Here is a 334-nt window from a genome sequence, read left to right on the forward strand (position 1 = left end):
TGTATCTTTGAGTGCTCTCTAGGTTTGGAAAGTTTTCTTGCAGGATTTCATGGAATACATTATCAATGCCCTTATGAGTCTCTTTGCCTTCTGAGATACTGATTATCCAGATGTTTGGACATTTGATGGTATCTAATATTTCTCATTTTGGGGGGCAATTTTCTCAGTCTTTGTGGTGGATTTTTCTAGGCCAGCAATTTTCTCTTCTCCGTCTGAGATTCTATTTTCTATATGATCTAGTCTGCTTTTAATACTTTCAAGGGAGATTTTTACTTCCTGTATTATAGCCTTCATCTCTAACAGGTCCCCTTGATTCTTCTTTAAAGTGTGTAAT

Source organism: Tupaia chinensis, unplaced genomic scaffold (assembly GCF_000334495.1).
Source record: "Tupaia chinensis unplaced genomic scaffold, TupChi_1.0 Scaffold140338_1, whole genome shotgun sequence".
NCBI lineage: Eukaryota > Metazoa > Chordata > Mammalia > Scandentia > Tupaiidae > Tupaia > Tupaia belangeri.